The following is a 6,374-nucleotide window of genomic DNA, read 5'->3' on the forward strand; positions in this document are numbered from 1 at the left end:
TCTTCCACTAGGCATCTGTGCTAAGAGTTAAGTTGCCCTAAAGGTTTTCTCAGCCCTGACACGTCGTCTAATTTTAAGGATAAGTGGTCTCAGCTATTTCAAGGGCTGAAAAGCATCCTTGCTCTGAGAAATGCTATTTCACAAACAGGCCACCATCTGCCGCAAAGATAAAAACGTTTGGTGCTGAATTTCTGTGGTCGTCAGTATCAACATGCCTGATATTTAGAACACTTACTTTTTTATGGAGCTGATTTGGGAGCACAGAAAGCTTCTGGGAATACTGCCCTACATAGCTGCCCTTTACAACCAGAACAGCTGTGCCATAGTTTTTACTGTTCTGAGGCTGAGAATAGGGAATTAAAGAACTCAACAGCCAGGGCTCCATTTCAGAGCCCTCACCCGGATGCTATTCGAGGACAGGACATGCTCAAGTCTGCACCTAGCTTTCCAGCTTTGTTTACATTTTAGTTCCTAGCATTGCATGTCAATTTAAAGTTTCTAAAGTCACCATAACAGATATGTATCTCAGTCCACAACATTGATACACAAGGAAAATGTTTTATTTAGTTTTTTTTTTTTCACTAACAACTTAATTTCTATTTTGAGTTCCTATTGCTCGGAGTGACAGAAATGTGATTATGAGTTCAGTCGAAATCCCCTTTGCTCAAGGGTTACGTGGGAGATCAGAGGGTTCATCCAATAGCAAGCTGTCATAGGGTCTGGGGAAGTACCTGCTTCTCCAAGAGCTGTGTCTTTGTTCAGTAATCTACGGACCCTCAGGCACTGATCTCCTGGCTCAGCCTGAGAAAGCCCCAGCCCCTGTCTCCTGGCCACCTTAGGTGAGCTCCACCCTTTGGAGCAACTCAGTCATTCTGTGGCTTCCTTGTAAATTAGAGTATGGGATTCTCTGTGGGTCTGTGGCCCAGTTTGCCCACACTCACTGCGAAGCCATTCCCTTCTAATGAGGTGTAGTTTCTGGGGGCTCTACCCACATGTACTCCTCTTGGGTTTTACAGCTCACCTATCAAGGAGGTCATGTGGAGCCTTGAAGTTTAGGACCAGTGCCTCACTATCCCCAAGCCATCTTTCCTGTAACTAGAGAGTTCTAACACATCAGACCTTCAAAAATCTGGATAATTCTGTAGTCTTTCCCATCTCCCTAAGGCTGTCGGATTTTGGGACAGGAAGAGACTCCTTTTTTTTCTCTTTGTGCTCTGCCACATTCCTACCCTGAGACAAGGAATAGGCCTCCCTACTTAAAGAGAGAAGGTGCTAAAAGTAAAGACAGAGAAGGGGAACTTGTGGATGGCGGTAGGGGGACGGACCTCAGTTAATATCTTAAAAAATATCTTACCACAATACATTCATTATCTCATTTGATTCTCACAACAGTTCTGTGAGGTAAACAACCTTATTTTTCAGGTGAAGAAACAGGTTTAGGAAGATTAAGTAATACATTCAGCACCTGTCTCCCAGTTTAACACTGTTTGGGGTTTTTTTGTTCTGTTTTCTGGGGGTTTTCTGACACTATTTTATTCTCCGTCCGGAAGGCCTGGGACCCAATCACTGTCTCTACACCGCAGACCTGCTCTTTTCACAACCCCCTTGCTACCAGGCAAACTAGACTTCTCTCCATCTCCCGTTCATGGATTATTCCCACTTCTTCATGTTCTCCTCACCTCGTAAAAGGTCCTCCCCACCATTTCAACTGCAGAAGTCCTCCCCATCACACATTTTTCATGAAGCCCCTTTTGGTCAAGCAGCAGTGACTGTCCCTCTCCAAACACTTGGGGTCTTGGTTCCCGCCTCACGCTGCCTCTTCCGTACTGTTCTGCATCACCGTTATTTATGTTCAGGTCTTATCACACCTACTAGATTGATAACTCTTTGAGCCAAGAACCCTATCATTTTTTTCTTGAAAGTAATGAACAAATGTACAAATGAATGAATAGATGGATGGTTGGGTGGAAATAGACGCTCCATGACTCCACAGAGGAAGGAAGGGTCTTAGCAGCCTCGCATCTAAAGTTGCCCTGTAGGAGGAACAAAGAACACCCTGGAATTGTAGGGTGAGATGGATGGTAAGAAGCTCTGTGAACTGTCAGTTGGCTAGTCTAGTCTAGCAGAATGATGAGAGCCTATGCATGGAAGGAGAAGAAAGCAATCATGGACAGCCAAAACAAACAAGCAAGCAAACAAACACAAAACAGGTCTGCACCCCATACAGAGTGGCCTTCTGATTGAGGGGTTTTCATATGTCTACTGCTTATTCTCTGTCCATAAATAAATTCATAAATAACAGAGCATGACCACTAGTTGCTGTGAAACAATTACAAGAGAGGACTGTTGTGAGAAAAGCATAGTCATATTATTACTATAGTAGTTTCCATTTACTGGAGATCTGTTGTGTACCATTCTTATGTCTCAGCTTCCGAGAGACAACAATTCCTCAATTCTACCTATCAAGGGTTAAAGACTTAAACATAGCTATCAGACATTTGTTTAATAACTTCTAGCCATCAACATGGAAGATGTTCATGGGGAACATGGCGAAAATGAAAATATGTGAGACTTGAGGGTTATTATCCAAGTGGTCTACACAGGCACTTTGTGTGGTTACCCTGCAGGAAGACTAAAATAAAGAAAATAAGTAGCTGGCTACTAAGCATCATCTTTCCATCAGTATCCCTCCACACTCAATGACATCAGATGAAACGAGATTTCTGCCTGAGAGTCGTAAAGCCAGGACTTCTCCAAGGGAGGATCATCCTAGGAGCCTGGCATGTTAGGAATTTATTTAGCCAGCTAGTAGGAGGTTGATCAACATAAACCATGGTTACAATCAGATGTATACAACCAGGTGCTCTATCATAAAAGACATTTGTCTTACCAGGTTAATTATCATTTGGATTCGCTTTCCTTTCAATGCAGCAACATCTAATAATATGTGGAAGGGACACATAGCTCATTCTCTTTCCACAACCTAAAGACTATGACAGTGAAAGGAGTTTAGGTAAATGGCTAATGCATGTGAATTTCTCCCTTTTTTAAAATTCTTCTTCATGCATACTGGCAGTCCATCCCTCCTGTTACAAAGACGTGGGGTCGGCTGCTGCCAATATCCTTCTAACCTTTCGTGGGTGTCATGCTTTGGTAAGAGGTATTCCCCTAAGGAGGAACAACAAAAACAACACCGTGTTGGTAGCTGATAACCAAGAATCTCTCATACTTTCCAGAACTAAGAAAAGATCTTAGCCATGAGAGTGAGGAGTTATTGAGCCAGATGTCATGCCACACATTGAAAACATAAAAACAAAAACATTATAGTAAGGTCCAGGCTTCCTTGTGCCAGGCAGCTTCTGAGATGCCCCCCAGTGATCTCTCCCTCCTGATATTCATAGCTTTGTGTCATTTCTTCATCTTGAGTGTGGGCTAGACCTAGTGGCCCACTTGTAACAAATAGAAGAAATAAAAACTGATGGGCTGATACCTCAAAGATTAGATTACAAAACAAAACCCAAAAACCATAGCTTCCATCTTGAATATCCTTTCTCACTGGCTTGCTGTAAAGGAGGCTAATTGCCATATTGTGAGCTGCCCTGCGGAGTGGCCCATGAGACGAGGAACAGAGATCTCTGGCCAACAGCAGCAGGGAGCTAACACTTGCTGACATGAGTAAGCTTGGAAGTGTTACCTCCTCCTCACCCCATTGAGCCTTAAGATGACTGTAGCCCTAACCAGCATCTTTTCCTTCTTTTTGTTGAAAGTTTTACTTTGAAAGAGAGAGGGATGGGGCGCCTGGGTGGCTTAGTCGGTTAAGCGTCCGACTTTCACTTAGGTCATGATCTCGCGTTTGTGGGTTCGAGCCCCGCGTCGGGCTCTGTGCTGACTGCCAGCTCGGAGCCTGGAGCCTGTTTCAGTCTGTGACTCCCTCTCTCTCTGACCCTCCCCTGCTCACTCTGTCTCTCTCTCTCTCCTAGAAATAAATAAAACATTTAAAAAAAAATAAATAAATAAACAAATAAATATTTAAAAAAAAANAGAGAGAGAGAGAGAGAGAGAGAGAGAGAGAGAGAGAGAGAGAGAGATTGGAGGCATAGAGAAAGGGAGAGAGAGAAAATTCCAAGCAGGCTCTGTGCTGGCAGCTCAGAGCCCAACACTGGGGCTCAAACTCACGAACTGTTAGATCATGACCTAAGCTGAAACCAAGAGTCTGATGCTTAACCAACTGAGCCACTCAGGTGTCCCAGCCGCAGCTAGTATCTTAATTGAAGCCTTTTGATAAAGTCAGATTCGTAAGCACCCAGCTAGGCTGCACTCAGATTCCTCATCCTTAGAACTGGAAATAATAGATGTTTGTTGTTTTAAACCACCAAGTTTTGGGATATTTTTATGAAACAACAGACAACTAGAGTGGGGGAAATAGTTACATAAACAAAAAGTAACTAGCATATACCTTGTCTCCACATGTCAGAAACTAGACTAAATATTTAGCATGCATCATATCATTTATTTCTAAAAATAACTCTATGAGATGCTGTTATTATCTCCATTTTACAGATGAGGAAACTGACACATAGGGGTCATAGACTTGTTTAAGGCTATACTGCTAGTAAATGGAGGAACTAGGACTCAAGCCCAGGTCTGATTTAGAAGTCCTTGCTCCACAACCAATGAATACTGCTTCTTACACATAGGCAATGGGTTTTATCCAACAGTAAAAACCTATAAAATCTCCACAGACTATTAAGGGAGTCAGCAATGATGTCTAACAGTTTTAGAGAAGTTTTTGCATTTGTGTTGGGTCTACGAAGATGAGAAGTTGATCAGACCTCTAAAACTTGAAAGTCCATCTTAGGTAGAAAGACTAACATACAAAGGCATATAGGGTAGAAAAAGCTCTTCACATTTGAAAACTTCTGGTATGAATCTCAAAGCTGTGGGAATTGAGGCTAGATAAAACAATAAATTGATAAATCAGATCCTGCTTGTTAACACTAAATAAACAGAGCATTAATTATTTTTAATGTTTATTTTATTTTTGAGAGAGAGACAGACAGAGCATGAGCAGGGGAGGGGGCAAGAGAGAGGGAGACACAGAGTTCAAAGCAGGCTCCAGGCTCTGAGCTGTCAGCACAGAGCCCAACACAGGGCTTGAACCCACCAACCGTGAGATCATGACCTGAGCTGAAGTTGGTTGCTTAACTGACTGAGCCACCCAAGCACCCCTAAACAAAACACTGATTTTTAAATGGGTTACTTCTCTTTTATCTTTCATCTCTTAAACATACATAAGATGCCATTTCAAAGTCATATCAGAAAATAGAATTTAAATTTACAGATTATAGAAGTGAGACTCTATAACTGCCCAGAATTTTTGTTTAAGGTTTTAGACTCAGAATTTTTGTTTAAGGTTTTAGACTATAATAGAGACAGTTCCAAGAAATATTTACCTTGTTTTTATAATGCTCTATGACAAGTAAATATACAATGAAGTTGAGCTAAGTGTCTGTTGACATGAATAATTCTGTAAATATTATCTCAGCCTTTATGATTTCATTGATCTCATACTGAGTCTGCAATTTCATCTTAAAAACCTGTCTCATCAAGCTGCAGGTCTTTGGTAGCCTACTTGGGGAATCTGTGATTTTAGGTACTGAAAAGAAAACACTAGCAATGGTGAACTCTTATGTTCTGAGACAGTAGTTTTGACTGTAGAAAAAATGTGTATAAAAGTCTCACTTATATTTGCTATGTTGAACATGACATTTCTATATGCTCAGATAGATCCCAGGTGGTTTGGAGAATTGCATATATCCTTACAATAGAAAAACTCTCAGAAACTCTAATATCTAAGAATAAAGTCCTCAGCTTTAAAACATAGAGGAAATGAAAGCAAAAATACAGAGCTTTTAAAATATAAAATTTTTATACTTTAAATTGAAAATAGAAGAACAATATGTTGGGGGAATTATTACCATCAAATAGAACATAGGGTTAATATACATAAAGAATTCCTGAACTCTACAAGGAAAACATAAATATTCCAACACATGATCATAGTTACTCCTAAAATCCCTATTATATTTCAGATGTATTCATTCTCTCATTTAACCTTTTGTTTTTTTTAAAAAAATGTTTGTTTATTTTTGAGACAGAGCATGAGCAGGGGAGGGGGCAGAGACAGGTAGACACAGAATCTGAACCAGGCTCTGGGCTGTCAGCATAGAGCCTGATGCGGACTCGAACCCGTGAATCGTGAGATCATGACCTGAGCCAAAGCAGGATGCTTAACGGACTGAACCATGCAGGCGCCAGTCATTTAATCTTTTCAATAATCACTCAAGGTTAAGTATTGTTCTCCTAATTTTGCT

This window comes from Hyaena hyaena, unplaced genomic scaffold, assembly GCF_003009895.1.
Source record: "Hyaena hyaena isolate Hyena2069 unplaced genomic scaffold, ASM300989v1 scaffold_182, whole genome shotgun sequence".
Lineage (NCBI taxonomy): Eukaryota > Metazoa > Chordata > Mammalia > Carnivora > Hyaenidae > Hyaena > Hyaena hyaena.